The sequence below is a fragment of the Ixodes scapularis genome, unplaced genomic scaffold (assembly GCF_016920785.2).
Source record: "Ixodes scapularis isolate PalLabHiFi unplaced genomic scaffold, ASM1692078v2 PGA_scaffold3__209_contigs__length_174095766, whole genome shotgun sequence".
Lineage (NCBI taxonomy): Eukaryota > Metazoa > Arthropoda > Arachnida > Ixodida > Ixodidae > Ixodes > Ixodes scapularis.
The window spans coordinates 97,946,410-97,962,915 of NW_024609868.1; the positions used below are offsets into that span (position 1 = coordinate 97,946,410).

The window sequence follows — 16,506 nt, forward strand, 5'->3', positions numbered from 1 at the left end:
ATGTCGCGTGTCAATAATTTCCCTCGCTAAAATATTGACGTGACAGTTCTTCGTGACGGTTTCTTGTGACGGATCTTGGTGAAGGTTGTTCGTGACGGTTGTGGCATGGAATTCGGCTGATGACACAGATTCTGTGAACATTAAAAATGAGGTGCATGCTGACCGCAGGATTTTGAACGGCGAATTTTTCGTCCTGCAGCCACCTCGGGCGCGAACGAAGACGAGCGCAAGATAATGCCGCTCCGATGCTTCGATTCCGCGATGGGCACACTGGCCCCCGTCGAGGCAGTTCGAAGCCCGGCGGAGGGACGCCGGGAGCGCGACGTTATCGGAAGGTCGCCCCCCTCGGTTTCGTCGCCCTATCAGAGCATGGCGCTCTTCTACTTCTCGCCCCAGTCGCCGTCCGCGAGAGCGGCAATATCTCGGCCGGATTTCGAAGTCCGATCAAGCCGCACGACACTCTTCCGGGCATGCATCCAGCTCTCGTCGGGGCCAACTACGCCCGCTCAGCCGACCAGCACCGACACCCCAAGGCCGCGGGCCAACACCGGCGCTGCGCCGTCTTCAGCATCGGGGCCAGCATCTGTCAAAAGTTCAGCGACCCTCGCTGCAGCGTTGGCTTGCGTCGGGCTGCTGCCGCTGCGAAGCACCTTCGGTTGGGTTTCGGCTGCTGAATCCCGAGGACGGTGGACGGTGCACCCATCGATTGTGGTGTGGTCACGGTATCGGTCGGAGAGGCCGGTCAACTGCGGCCCTGGGAGTGCCGAGGAGCCGAAGCGCTGGCAGGTGGGTGCAACGCTCTGCTTGCTTTCACTGTATCTCCGCCAACAGTTTCACAGAAACGTTTTTGCACATCCGATACGGTACGATTGGCCCTCCGGTATACGAACTGCGCTTGCGCTACAGCTGAAGACTCATATGTCCGATGTGCAAAGACGGTTCCCTAAAACTCTCTAATCTGAGCTGAAACACCCGATCCGATCCATCCTTTTTCTGCGTTTACGGTCCCCCGCAAGCTCTATGAAGAACTCCTAGCAGACCATACGCTAGAGCTTTACGTTGCTAGCTGGAGTTCGTGCTGTAACTTTGGAGCGTGGATTGAGCACGCGTCCGCTAGGCCGGCAATCCGTAGCGTCTGCTAGAACTCTTCTATTATCTCGTAATTTTTGAAATAGTCAGTGGTATGGGATTTTGACTTCACATTCCAGTTCTAGTTCGGATTACAGATTTCTGAACAATTGACAGACGCGCCAAAGAAGCGCGAAGGATTGTGATACACCGCCGAAATGTGCCGTTAATTCAAACATGACATCACCTTTTTCTTTTTTTTTTTGTTGCTATTTGCAATGTTTAACAGTTCTGAAAGCAACTTTACTTTGGGGCCTCACTATTAGGCAAAATTTGGGAAGTCGGGTTCGGAGAATCTTCCGCGATTTGGAGTGATATGCTATACATCAACACGCGGCGCTGAGACGTCACACCGCTGCGTGGCGCTGCTATCGGCGAGGCGCTCACGCAGTCGCTCCACTTGGCGCGAATCTGGTTTCTGCGCGTGCGCAGTGCCCACACCTCGTGCGGGATCTGCGCGCTGGGCCACACCTCGTGCGGGGCGCTTGTTTGGAAACGGCGCGTTGGCCTATATATTCGTTGCCGTGGAGTGATATACTGCAAGACTACATTTTATTTCGCGTGATATTTTGTAGTCGGGAAGTTGGCAAAATGAGGACCTCGCGGAATTACAGCACGCGTTACAGCATATAGGTTGGTGTCCCAAGTTGGCAGATTCCGTATGCACTGTAGGCAGTTGCATGCACGGCGCCCGTCCGACTGGCGCCCCGCGCGTGCAGGCACGTGCAGCTTGCGCGTGAACATAGTTGTAGCAAGTTTGCCCTTGCACTGACTTGTCCGCACGCGCAGGGATATGGCGGCGGCCAGTCGCCTTGCTTGCGACCGTCCGTAGTCGAAGACGGAACGAGAACGACAGCGCGTCTAGTCACAAAGAGCTTAAGAAACGGCGGGGCGGGATGAACGTCGAGCATCTCATTGTCGTTCATCAGCCAATAAGATCGCGGAATGAAGCGATACGGACGCCGAGGAACCAATCACAAAGCAAGAAGCGTGAACATAATGTAAGGTCCGCCCCGTGTTTCTCAACTTGCCAGCCACTATATAGGATAGAGCAGGCGCCACGTACGCAGGGGCCAGCTTCGCGATTGTGTATTCATGTGTACGAGACGTTTCTTATCTCTCTACGTTGTAACCACACGAAAGGACCACCAGACCCTTTTTCAGATAACAAGTTCTAGTTTATCTGCCACACGAGAAGTAAAGCTCCAGCGGTCTGGAGCAGAGGAAAACGTTGTGGTTTGCCTTACCAATATAAAAAGGAGAAAAAACAACAACAACAACAACAACAAGCGGAGTTTGGTTCAAGTGCACCAGAGAAACTAGTGGGCTAAATCTACGAAAAAACAAAGCAAAAACAAACTAAGAAACGCTGAAACACATATAAAAAAAAAACAACTAGAACGTGTAAAAAATTGTAGAATAAAAAAAAGTTATCGTATTTTTTGCACGCCAATTGCACACATCGTTTGGTTAAATAGCATATTAATTATTTCTATACCGCAAAAGCCTATGTGTATTTGACTTCTAAAAAAATTAATGATGCGGTACTATTTGTTAGTTTTGTTTTTTGTGCGAATTTCGGTTAAGTTTTTGCGCATGTTTTTATATATCTTTAATTTCCAGAAAAGCTTCCAATATGTGTTATCCTTCTACTTGATTTGATTAACGGCCAACAGTACTAACATGAACTATCAAGTCCTGAGTACGTAAGGTCAGAGGCACTATAGAATAACGATGATTATTGTACGTTTACATTTAGCACCCAGTCTAAAAACCAACTAGGAGGGATCATACCTCAGTCAAATAGTAGTATTGATCTCACGTTTCTGAATTAAAAAAAAAACAAGAACAATATAAACCAATATGTCTGAATATTTTACTCCCAAGGTGGCGTGAAATACACTATTTGCAGTTTACATCGTAGTATCCGGCAAATGTTCAGTACTATCGAAGGTCTCCAAACACACATACATGTTCTGACAAAGGCGCACTTCATTGCTTATGTCTATGTTTGCTGATGCAACCTTTATTTACGTTTGCACGTCTGTGTGGTACGTTAATCGGAAACGCAACTGAAAGTAACTGGCAGCTCGCTTGTGAATATGGTTCATCGTCTTTTATCGAAAAAAAAAATTACAAGTCACCAAAAAAATTTGCTGACTTTTGCTAAAAAGACGACAACAAAAAACTGGGGGTAAAACAAAAAGTTACGACGCGTGACGCGTGGGCATGTCGTCTTGCTGGGATCCGGACCAGCTATCACTCGCAGATAGCCCAGTGGAACGTTAACACGGACGCTTCATATCAAATTTGTTGTGTGACGCCACTCATACGACGTTGGGCCCTCCGGTTGCACCAGAGTTTTTGCTCACTTTGACGCAAGTTCTTTCCTGCGAACTTTTTTTATCTTTCATTCGAAAAATAATATATTTATTGATATTATATTATATTACGCCGAGCTCTGGTTGGCTGATGGAAAAAAAAAATAGTGCTAGACATCGAGGCTTCTAGCATTGAGCTTTAGCCTCTATCCTTTCAATCAAAGCCAACCAGAGCTTGGCGTCGTCCTGAAGTCACCACAACCCCTGCGCAAGAAGCAGACGACTTGATCTCCACAGAGACACAGACTGCTTAAGAAGCGCAGGGCGTGGCTCATTACGCTCGCGCTTCCCGCTTTGTGATTCGCTCTTTCAGCCTGACGCCGTAACCTCATTGGCTGATGAGCGATGATGAGATGCTCGGGACGTACCACATCCTGCGCCTCTTAAGCTCTCAGGGACTAGAGATCTAAGAGGTGTTGGCCCGCGCCAGAGATGTACAGTGCTCAACGAAACAAAATGGACTAGCGGAGCGCATGGCGTCGCCTCGCGCACTTGCGGCGACATCTGCCGGGAGAAGCCGCGCAATCTGTTGTCGCGAGTCGCACCTGCGCGTAGCTGAGCCAAGCAGTCGCGGCTGTTCGCGCTCGGGTCGCAAGCCCCGATGGGTGATTACAAAGCATGATTCTCAAGGTTAAGGCTGCGGTCCCACGGCAGCCATCTTGAACAAGGCGTTAGTTCAACCAATAGATGGCGACACGCACCCGTGGGGTGGACGAAACATTGGTTCACAGTGGGATGGCTCGAGCACCTTCACGTTCCCCTCGTGGCCTTGCTCGCGCCGCTGCCAGCTGTGCTCAGCTAGCTTAAAGTCGTGGCCCAGCAAACGGATGTATGCGAGAATGTCAGGCTGGGTCAACGAGGTAGAGGGGCTTAGAGCGATAAACCGGGGTTCCGGCCTGCACTCGAAAGTGACCCCCATAAGGCGGCTGCCATTGTACGCAAATTTGACCACTCGTCACATGACCAAACCAAAGACGTGACGTCACAGGAAAGATGGCAGCGCCCATGCAGCGGCTGGCCCCAGCTGGGCCGGAGCTTGTCGGATGCTTTGTTGGTTGTCGTTCGTCTCGGTGAGCTGATTTCAGACACGAAATCCGTCATATGAGGCCGATCGAAAGCGACTTCAGAGTTCAGCGTGGTGCCTGACGTAGGTATAACGTGAAAATACGGAGGAACGGTGTGCATTTCGCTAGTGACCGACGGGGATATTGCCACGAAGGAGACAATCGGCCTTACGTTGCTCGGACCTCGGATTGATTCGGACACCGCTAGGATAAATTTTAAGGCGACGTTCTGTGCTCTCGTTGACCATCGGAACCCTCGAGATCTGCAGTAAAGCGTGTACAATATACTTGGATACACAGTTTAGCGACGGAAATTGCGTGAGTCGTGCTTGGCAGTGTGCAATCGTGGTGCCGTTTCGTTCAAATGACGAAAGGCTCACTTTGGTTTTGCGGTGCACCGGAGAGCTGCCTTGCCGCTTGTAGTTCCCGTGCCGTGCTAAATGATACTGTGCTGCTTCCCTAACTGTTCCGGCGTAGACGTGCACTTTCACGAAGCACAGGTGTGCGACGTACCGAAGAGCTGCCTTCAAGCTGGTAGTTCCTATGCCATGCTTTAGGTGATGCTGTGCTGCTTCCCAAATTGTTCTGGCGTAAACGTGCACTTTCACGGAGCACAGGTGTTGCAGTTGGTATTGATTCCGCTGGTCTGTCGCACGTTTCGTCGACACCAAAGTTTCATCAACACTCGTTACGCGAATTGCAAGCTGTATGGACATTTCATCGCGCGTGTCACCTACCCAGTCCACCCGTTCACGCCGCTTTGCGACGGCAGTCTGCAGGGGCTTATTACCAGAAAAGTGGTCCCACATCGATTTCAGTTCAGCTCGTCCACGGCAGCCGCCAGACCCCGAAGGAGAGGATTTATTCGGACAGAATGCCACTAAAGCAATGCAGCTTCTTTAGTGGTCAGGATAGACTCTTTCCTGTCTGTTTTGTTATATTGTGAGGGATGCTTGCTTCAGTCCTATTTTCTATCAATATTTACTATTCTGGAAAGTTCCAGGCCATGCTCAGCTGTCATTGTATGTTCTGGTGGAGGTGCGGCGCACTTTATCCATAGTCCTTCACTCTGTGTGGACCCTGGCGGCTCCTCAGCCGAGTTGCCCGATAAGAAGACACGGGTGGCACATTATCCCGAGTCTTAAACCCCCGGCAAGCCGTGAACCAAGTCCTATCCCGATCCCGGCAGAAAAACTGCAAGACGAGAGAGTACCACAAGGACGAAACTCGGAAATACACCAAGAAGAACTTGAAATCCAAGCCAGTCGCTGCTATCAGCAAGAACCACCGGAATTAGGTCTTTTGCCAGAAAAACCGAAGCGGACTAAGCCAACAATGACAAACCTGTAGCAGCAAACCACGTCCGCTCCCACCATCGTTTGCATGCCCGTTGCATCTCACACTCTGACGCACTTTCACGTAAGACATCGAGGGCTGGATTGAACAATATGTCCGTGTCGCCCGCCACAGTGGGTAGATGGACAACCAGCTCCTGCAGAACCTGTACTTCTCGTGGAAGAAACTGCGAGGCACTGGTTTGAGAACCACGAATCCTCCTTAATGTCGTGGGAAGTTTGCAAGATCGAGTAAGTGCACGTTCATGAGTCAACATTGGCGAGAGAGAGCCGCATTCATGATTCAGTCCAGGACACAGCCCCAACGAGAGCGTCACCACCTTCGTGGAGGATGTTTTGCTTCTGATCGAGCTCCCACGCCAACCCTGATGCTACAGAAGACAAGAAGCTAAGAATCCCATGTCCCTCATGTGAGGGACAACACATTCAGCAGCCTTGTCCGCAACTTTACGACAACAGTCGAAGGGTTCATATAAATGAGGCTTCTAACATTGAATGTACACTGCAGGCCCGAGCCAGTCCCTATCAACAACTCCCCAGCGTCTCGACACTCGAGCTGTCCAGCTGCAACTTCGACGCCAGGCATCCGTGACATCATCCACAACGGTGTCCGGGAAAAGATAAGGAAGCTAGTTCCTGCCATCAGTTGCCCGGGTTTTATTTTGATCGCCGAGATTGTTTCAGAAGCAGTTCGACAGGCATTTCAACTGGAGACTTCTTTGAGTGAAGCGGCATCTGACGAACTGAGGGCGACTTATGCCACAAAGTCACAACGACCACCACCGGCTACCTGTTACTATTGAATGCCAATTCAACGAGACATCCCCAACGCCGAAGCATTCCCGACATCGGAAAGAACCAGTGTAGGTCCGCGCTAAACAAAGTACACCGAGGAAAACGGAGGTATTACGAATGGACGACCGAAAACCACTCTGCTACCACTGCATGAGGCCGACCATGTCTACATGGAGGTGCCCGTACCAATGAATTGGCCTGCAAAGGTTCGTGCCGAATGGCCCTCGACCACGTCTCGACGAGCGTCCGCGGAAGATTGAGGATTATCTTCGGCGGTCTTTGTCCCTGGTGTCGACATTACCCCGAAGCTCGTGATTTACTTCATCTGGACGGGAGGTAAGCACGACAAAGCAGGTGAGCGGCAATGCAAGGAGAGTTGATCTGGTGTCGGTTGTCGTCCAAGGACAATACCTAATAATTTGCTGGCACTAATTGTTTGTGTCCACGCCACGAAGCACACAATTTCCAACTTTGAGGGAGAATGCCGCTCAGTGACTTAAAGAAATAGAATGGTTGGTTGCTCTCAAAAGTGGACTGCAAGCATCACCAGATTTCACTTTTCCACATGAGACTTACACAAGTTGCAGTGGTCGCGGGATGCAGAATAAATCTCCATTACGAAACGGAAGTGAAGTGGCTTGGATAGCAAACAAACATTGTTGCCAGCTATCAAGTCAACGGTACAGCAAAAGGCACAGCCACATAACCAATACATGCCCGAGCTTGCTGCATTGATGCAGAAAACTACCAGGAAAATTTTGCGGATTAGAAGCCAGCCCTGCAGCATCAGTGCATCAGATGTCAGTGGCCGCACATGACGTATGATTACAAGACGGCATCAGTCGGTCAAAGTTGCTACTCGACCAAACTGAACACCAACGTGCCAGGAGCGTCATCCCACAACAAGGTCCCCAGGTATTACGACTCAACGCCTGACAGGAGACTGTCGCAGAAAGAACTCGTTCTGGAACCACTAACTAAGAATCAATAATTATGTAATCTAGTGGAAATAAACATATTTGATACACTAACCAGATAAACATATTTCCGCTTGCCTTTACACCTCGAGAGTTTATACACCGAGAATTGTGTTCACCGCACGCGCAGGTCCTTTTGAGGGCACTCGCATCTCTGACCCTTCAATAATAATTAATGGGACATACCAGACTGGCAGACTTGTTGCATTGGGCTGCACTCATTCCACTTCTCCTGAACATGTGACACATCCAAAAACCAACTCCAGTGATGTGAAAATGTTATTTATTAATTTATTCCCTCCAGGGGCCTTCGTAGGCATTGCAGAGAGGATACTTCAAACTACACACATTATAATAACATTAAAGCACATTGATGTAACTTCTTAATTGCAAAAACAAACCCACCTCTGAGCATATACTTTAATAGTATGTGTTGATGCATTGTTATATAGCAGGACACTTTCTATATGTATGACACAATAGACCCTTTGCAGAACCCCATGAAGCAACACAACTGTTACCATTTTTTCGGCGTAGAGCACACAAATGGGCCCCAGTTCATGTCGGATGCTAATGCACATTCGAGTCCAATAGGTGCCGAGCAGAGTTCACAGTGATGGCGGACATAACATTCTTGTCGAACAAATGGCATAAGTATGAAAGCCTGAGTTAATTAGAGTAGTAGCTACTGTAATTCGTTTCATCCCAATTTGGCAAAGGCTACACTCTCGGTGAGCCAATATGCACGTTGGAGAGAGGCACATGACAACATGTCATTCAGTGTGCTCGTCTGCACAGATTTGTCACACACGTTCGCTCTGTCTCTCTGATTGGTTCGAGGGGGCTGCGGTGGTTGCCCTCTTCCAGGTTAGAATGATACGAAGTATAGGCAACCCACACTTTTCAAAAAGGTCTTTTGAAGAGACCGAAAGGGATGGTCAACATTTTTCAACAAGACTGCTCTTCAGGCAAGGGATGAACACAAATATGAATCATCTTACCAGGTAATTAGAACAAGCAAATAATTGACCGACTAATATAATGAACCCTTGATGAAAAAAAGTATTGCTGCAATAAATTCTACGAAAGAGAAAAAACTGCAGTTTATCTATGCATACACCAAAACAGTTGTTCTTATTGCAAGTCAAATAGCTTTGAAGCAGGTGCCTGCAACGATTTATTCATCCCCACACTCAATAAAACGTCATCCTCGTAGCTGAAAATAAGTGTGCACTTCGCACTCACCAAAAAAGGAAGAAAAGCGATCGAATGTAGAATCGTCGATTAGCACAAAGGGTTAAAGATCGCAGGAGCTTCCTCGCTAAACGTTGCTATGGTTATTCGGTGACGCAGGGCTGAAACAACTTCTCCTAGGTCCTAACGCGACGTATACCTTTCGCATCGATTCTCAGACATTCCAACGTTCAAACAAAGCTAAGAGAATGCGAAAAGTTTATGCTAAAACAACTTTTATCAGTTTTATCGATCCTCGAACAGATCCCGAATCCGAGCACCGGTACGGCGATACGGCTGATGCTGTCTCACAGGTGTTAATATCCAGATGATCCAGAGCGATCTTGCGCAAAAACGGTACAAAGTCTCATTCCTTCATATTTTCACATTATACCTGCGTCAGCGAGCACGAAAAAGCACGAAATCGTCGGAAAGCAGCTGCACATCACGGCTGCCGCGCACCAAACAAGCTCGCATCCGCCAGCTCTGGGCGCTGCCATCTTACCTGGGACGTCACGGCTCTTGGGAGGTCACGTGACGAGTGGTCACATTTGCGTAAAACATGGCGGCAACCGGGGGGGTGCCACTTCCGAACTTCCGGTTTATCACTCTAAGCCCCTCTACCTCATTGGGCTGGGTATAAATTGTTCTCTGATATAGACGCTTCACACACGCGCCAGAATACAGCCGCCATTGCTGACCTTCTGTTGTTTTACCGAGATACCGAGCCACTGAAATTAGTGTGGACGAGCCTCCACAAAGGCCAATGCTGGGGAGCAAGACAGAATAAAAATTAAGATGTCAATAACCTGACCTGCTATGGTAATAATGAAGTGAAGTAAACGTAATAAGGGGGAACAAAAACTGAAGGTCAGTTATGGCGGCGCCCATGCACAGCTGCTGCCAAGCGTCTATAGGGAGATGCGGTTCGGCGGTTGTCACGGGCTTTCGCAATAAATCTTACCAAGAAGGAATCAAATGTTGATTGACGTGTTAATATTCTATCAATGAAAATTTCTTCTGCAGCAATGCACGCTCAGTAGACTCAATCTTCCAAGACACCAGTGGAAGCGGACGTCAAGTAAACTGCTTCGCGATTTACGGTACTTACCTCACCATTTTAATGACGACTAAAATAACGTCACGAAGTATTGTGTTTTACGGGGCCCGGAAGATGTTGTAAAGGTTGTTACATTATAGGTTCCCAGAAAACAAACGCCGTTGCAATATTTTCGGAAGTACCGACACACATAATGTTGTAAGTACAGCTTAGGAGGAATATGATGAAAACCATAAGCAATAGGAAGACGTTTATTTGCAATGATGAAGCTATGGATGAACGGCGTTTAGCGACGGCAAGTTATGAGCGTCCGGGAATTTATAAGTTCACGTGATTGCTAACTATGGACATGCGTTTTTGTCGGGAGATGGTGTTGCGGTGATGACCTGATATCGGACGACTCGTGGCAGACGAACAAGTAAGTTCCTTCTCAGTGAATGGTAAGTGTCCACTGTCAAGCACAACGCGTGGCTACCGACGTTGTCGACGTTCCGAACACTTACCGCTTTCGACAAAGGTCCTGGCACCTAGGCTAACTTTCAGGGCCGGTTTTCTCGAAGCGATGGTAAACCCAAAGTACCTAGGTACTGTAATAAACGGCTGGATATAGAACATCAATAATTATTTTTGATTGGGCAATAAGATGCGCCATCTATCGGTGAAACAAGCCAAGCATTTTGTTTATCCTCTTTTTCCGCTGGTTGTCATCGATCTAGTATGGTATTTTAAGTCAAAATATAGTAATGTTGTACTTGAAGACCAATTTATTTGCTTCCGATGGTACGAAGCAATTTTAGCTACTATGCTAGAGTTTGTCGACGAATATTTGAAAATGTAAGAAACATTTCCTTCAATATGTTTCGCCATAAACAACGCATAACTTTCCCGTGTTTCTTCCAGTCTGGCAACGCCGGTGCTGTAGTCTCGTTTACGTTCCTTGCGACGCACGTTTCTGCGATTCCTGCTGATCTCAACTGTTTGCCCTCTTTTCCGTTTGCCCAACCGATTCACCGGTGACGAGAAGCTAAGCTTCCCGTCACCGTTGAATTGCTGGCCACCGGGGATATGTAGAAACCTCAATGCTGTCGGCATATTGTCGGCGCACTGTGAACAAAAAAACAGTACAATATCTCAGCTGTTTACCCGGAACGAAGACTTTATTGAGGATAACCCCCTTTCTCCTCAAAGTAATCGCTGCTCACGAGTTGGCGTGCATAGTGTAACAAATTAAACGTCTTAGTAGAAATATGTAGCAACACTCGTTCGCAAAACATTTTTTTTACTCACCATAAAAACACTTGCAAGGCTTATGTACCGTCATATGTCTTGGATCCCGGACTGCTGAAGAGTGATGCGTTCGCGAAATGCTGCAGTCGGTTAGTTTAGTAGTCCCTCTGAACTATCGCTTTGCTTGACGTGCTAATAGGTTGATGGTGAGTCATTAATATAACAGCCAGATCGAAATGAATGTTCAGCAGAACCAAGCAGAACTATTAGCCCTCATTAAGCGACGTCGCGGCCATTTTGCTTCTAGGCACTGCTCCTCCCTCGGCGCCCCTGCTCTCCCAGTCACGTGACCTGGAATTCCCCCTTCTAGGGACAATATTTAACTTTAAACCACGGTTCGCGTTCGAGAAAACGGGCCCAGGAAAGTCTCGAAGTCTTCCTTGAGTCCGACGCCATCATTAACAGTAACTGAAAACGATCCACTATTCAATCGGTGGGTGGCGAAACGTATCCGCTTGTGCGGAGTAATGGGCGATGCGTACTCTAAGTGGCTGGAAGTTTACACGATGCCTGCTACGACGTCCAAACACGTCATTGACGTTCTACGGTCTCTTTTACCTACTTTTGCCCTACCGAAAATACTTTTCTCTGATAACGCGCCAAATCTTGCTTCAAACAAAATAAACAAGTTTTTGAAGAGAAAAAAAAAAAAAAAAAAAAAAAGAAACCGGCATCAGGCATCACATTAGTGCACTATACCATCCTGCAACTAACGGGCATGCAGAACAGATGGTGTGCGAAACAAAAAAAAGCCCTTTTGAAGCTTACGGAAGAAGCAGTTCAGTGAAGAATCGCCAGGTTGTTGTTCTAGCAGCACGCCGACGGTCTCATCTTACACGGTAAAAACACCCGCCGAAGCAATATTCGGCGGACGAAGAGCCACTCCCCTCGATCTCATATATATGGCTTACAAACGAAGATCGAGAGATTCCCAGATCGGGAGTAATTGCAGTTTATTCGGTCGGACAACTCGTCTACGTAAGGAATTTCAGCGGAAGTCGGGCCATCCATGTAAACTTTCAGTAGAAAAGGCTCTATGTTGGTTGACCAGAAGGTGTCATCTCTCTGAATACGTTGGATATCAATACCCTTGAGTGTAAATATAACTAAATCACAAAACTCTCTTTGTGTATTGTGTAACTGCCCTTGTATTTGATAGTATAAGCTATGGTGGTGATTTGGACCTTTTACACCAGGCTCCTTTTTCTTATTTTTCGCCTCATGCTCCTTTGCGGTTTAAGTATGCTTCAAGAATCTTTTGGAACGGGGACACTTTACGTCAACGAGGCCATTTGTTCCAAGTAGTCAATCAGGGAATGCTGCTAGAAATCCGTCCCTCTTATTAACGAATAAGCCGCACTTCTCCACAGTGCAGTTTTCCTGTTCCACGTACAATTGTAAAGCAGCATCCTCATTGATTTTACCATATTCTGTTGCGGGTGAAGAAAGTCTTTGGGTACACGATACTTGAAACAAGTCTGGCACTGTACGTTGTGGTTCGACACCCACTAATGTCGTCGTCCTTATAGAGCCTCATCATTTAATCATTACCTCTTCACCTCATATTGCTCTTCATCAACAGTAAATACAATAGGCTACTGCCATATTACAATCCAAGAATTGAAAAATTGAGTCGTTCAGTCCTTCAACAAGTTTATTATTTATATAATGTTATTACGTTACATTACCTCGAGACGATCGACGTCCATCGCCGATCTTCAAATACTTATACCTGTATATAAATTAGACGCAGAAAGGGGGGGGGGGGAGGGGGGGGGGGGGGGTGGCCCAGTGCATGGTCTAGCGCACACCAGCTCGGAGAACTTGGAGCGAAAGCTCGCGCTGCAGAAGCCACCCCGCCCCTGCCCGTTTCGATCTGGAAGAGCATCGTACCGGCGTGCGGCCGTGTATCACTACTGCGTGGTGCACGTTAAAGGAACGATGCAACAATTTTAGCACTTTGCGCAAATACCGCTTAAAACGGATCCCTAACGTTAATGACCTATGAAACACGCATTCGTTTCTCACTCCACGCAATAGAAGTCCCAGAAAAAAATTAAAGAAAACCGAGCAGCGTTCACCCCCTCAACTCGCAGCCAGAACAAGCGGCCACGTGATCTGGAGCCGATTATATGCCGCCAGTGTTGATCATAGCCACGCGCTGGGGTTGGCAACGCGCAGGACACGCGCTGAGTTCCAGACATTGTTATGGCTCGGCTGTTGTCGTCGTTGCAGCGATTGTACACGGGTCACTACCCAAATGCTTCTCGAGCTAGCAATTATCACGAGCCCAAGTCCAGTGCCCACGCAATGCTCGGGTCCAATCTATGAACCGCATTCAAATATCGTCACTTGGGTGTACTGCGATCCCCACGTTACGTCATCAAATTTTGCAAAGGAGAGATTGAATGAAAATGATAGCTTTTGTCCTTGAAATTACACCGCAACAAAGGAGTTTCCTCGCCAGTGGCGTTGCGTGTGAGTATCCTTGAGTCCCAGGTGTGCCAGTAAGCTCGTGTCAAGTGAAAAACATTACAATTGAATACCTTTGCACCGCTCCTTTAAATACCCCAGGTTTGCGGATGTACCGCTCTGGCTAAATTGCTCATCTACAGCTGAGAGTCAGACGCCCACGAAGGCGGACTAACTTCCGGCTGTATAAGCATACACACAACAATTTGCAATTAGACGCATAATAACAAAGAGCACAGCGTGCCGCCTTTTTTCTTTGGATGCCTTTTTTTAAATCAGCGCAAGCTCGCGCGTTCTCTCTTTTGAGACGGTTAGAACGGTCGCACATAAAACCCGCGTTTCTCCTACTCGGCCGCTTCCTCCTCTCATTATGTATAGTTGGTTATAACTAAATAAGCTATAATAAAGGTGTATTATTCATATTTACTTTCAGTTTCAGTCAGGGAAAAGGAGTTTCGCGGGAACTAGAGCAAATGAATTAGCTGCGCTTAGAGTATCGCCACTCTCTTCCCCGACAGTGTTGTGAACGCCGCCATTCTGGTGCTTGTGCAGAGCAGGCGCAACTTCCGATCGTCATGATTCAAGAGTGCGACATCCTCAGCATTAGATTCGGCGTTATGAAGCTCATGTAGTGTTGCTTTGCTTTGTCGCACACTGTTTAAAGTGGAGGACGGAAAAGCGTTTCTTGTGATTTCAGATAAGGCTTCAAATAACTGGCAACCATGATATTAAGCCATAATATGGCCAAGTGTCGCTACTCTGACGCGTAGCTTATTTAATGACACTATTCATGCTCTTGTTCAAGAGGCTTGTAATACCTGGAGGGGCCATGACGTAAGCCCCGTGGATTCCACAAGCCACTACCTTTTGACACCTGCCTCTTCCTCATTGTTCCCGCTTGTGCCAGTAAATTAGCTACGGTTCAGAGTAACGACACTTGGCCATATTGTGGCTTAAAATCATGGTTGCCAGTTACCTGAAGCTTTATCTAAAATCACAGGAAACGCTTTTCCGTCCCCCACAAATGTTTAAACAACCCGCGACAGACCATTGCAATATTGCATCAGCTTCCTAGCACCGCATCTAATGCTGAGGAAGTCGTACTTTTGGATCATGACGATCGGCAGTTGCGTTTGCTCTGAACAAGACCCAAAATGGCGGCGCCCAAAACAATTTTGGGGAACGGAGTGCCGATACTTTAAAGCTCATTTAGTGACTCTAGGCATGAAGTGAACTCGGGTGTATTAGTTTCCTCGTCGTCTTTATTCTTTATTGATTTCAATCATATCAAATAATGAACACATTATATCACGCTACGCGTATGTAATTATTTGTCTTAGATTTATTAACCTGACTCAGTACTTAAACCATTCATTTATCGATAGTAAATCTTCCAATATATTTTTTAAATGTGAAGGTAAAAAGATACGGAGATTGATGATGACGCAAACGCCAACGCCGCCGGAACGCCAACGCCAACGTCGGAAATTTTTTGAACACTAGAAATCAGCAGTTTCTCTGCCATCCACCAGGTAGAGCAACAAAACTCCCAAACAGTTTTTAATTGTTTTTAAAATTAGCTAAGCTCTACACCTATTAACAAACCAAAGCACGATCATTGTGAAAGTTTAATACATCGCAATGTATATCTATTGCAAACAATAAATGTTATTAAATGCAAATAAATCTGTTTGATGTCCAAAAAAGATATGTGTCAAAAACAGGTAAGTTTGAACGGCTCCTGGAGCGTTATGACTTTGAAAATGAAAAAAATCCATCGTCCACCGCTTGGGCCACCATTGTAGCTCTAAATGTTATAAAAGGTTTTATCATAGTTTAATAATTTCCTCAGCGGCATTTGAAGTACCATGACTCGAAGCACAAAAAAGTGCTACGTTTGATATAAAATATCTAAACAAAAAATTTTTGCACAACATTAAATTTTTTTTGCATATTACCAATTATAAGCACTATATCTGTAGCTAATTTCATTGCCCTAGCGCTTGTCATTAAAAACATATTTGTGCTAAAAAATGTCAAATTTAGGGCAATATTTGGAGGGATGAAAAATACAAAATAGTGCAAATACCAAAAAAGTGTATCGTTACATTCTGCTCCGACATCATCTTAACGAAACTGCTATATTGGAACCGTGCTATCTTTAATGGATCGTTCATAAAACATGAACTAGCGGAGCAAGTGAGAGTCCGCGCCATCATATTCGCAACGCTACAAACGCGCATGAACAGTAAAAACCAACACATACGTAATATCAAATGAAAGAGGATTGCATTGCCTTTCGAATGACACCAATCCCACAAAACAGTATTTAAAAGGAGATGAGTAATGACCTGCCAAAAAAGTACCTAAACTGCCACATTCAGTGGGACCGTGGCCTTAAAGGCTTCTTTTCACCATCGCGTGACACTCGCAATCTTTATTTGCCCTTCAAGATGTAAAGTTATATTGCTGAAAATGTATATACGAAGAAAGAAGACAACAACAAGAAAGGAAGAGATTTTATTTATTCAGTCTAGAAGACGGACACACGTGCCATGACGCTGCACATTTATTTAGTATGAGCAGTGAGATCATTGCGAGTGGTTGTAAATTTTTTACGGCTTCAACCTTTGGAAACAAATAAATCTGTTTATTTATTTATTTATAATACCCTCAGGGCCACAAGTGGCGTTACAGAGGGGAGTGGGTTTACATGAAGTAGTTGGTGATGGCGTCCCGAAATCTTCCACTGTC

General features: G+C 46.6%; 1 protein-coding gene across 3 annotated transcripts in view; it reads left to right on the forward strand.

Annotated features, from left to right (window-relative positions):
- The first annotated feature begins 374 nt into the window (after nucleotides 1-374).
- The window catches only part of LOC8028011 (pappalysin-1), a 73,470-nt gene continuing 57,338 nt past the window's right edge, over nucleotides 375-16,506 (forward strand). For 2 of the 3 annotated variants that reach the window (XM_029985131.3, XM_029985127.3), the window contains exon 1: nucleotides 375-786. The gene's annotated coding sequence lies outside the window, so the exon portion shown is untranslated. The remainder of the gene's footprint in view (nucleotides 787-16,506) is intronic. The other variant, XM_042292566.1, reaches the window with a different exon arrangement.